A 302-nucleotide genomic window follows, 5' to 3' on the forward strand; every position below is an offset into this window, starting at 1 on the left:
CTCAAGCAAAAGAGGAGAAAGAAGAGGGATAGGAGGAGAGCAAGTGTGGGATGGTGATGATGAGAGGGGCGCCGAATTCAAGATATAGGGAGGGGGTGGGAAATTTTCGAAAATAGGAAAAAGATAAGATAGAAGATATGATTTGTAAAAGATAGATATGATAAGAAAAAGATATAGTTTAAAAAGAGAAAGATTTAACTAATAATTAAAAGATAGATCTAAATTTTTAATTTTGAAAAAGATTTTAAAAAGATAATTGAGTTTTGAAAACAAACTTAAAAGAGTTGGATTGGAAAACAATT

The sequence above is a fragment of the Arachis duranensis genome, chromosome 6, assembly GCF_000817695.3.
Source record: "Arachis duranensis cultivar V14167 chromosome 6, aradu.V14167.gnm2.J7QH, whole genome shotgun sequence".
Lineage (NCBI taxonomy): Eukaryota > Viridiplantae > Streptophyta > Magnoliopsida > Fabales > Fabaceae > Arachis > Arachis duranensis.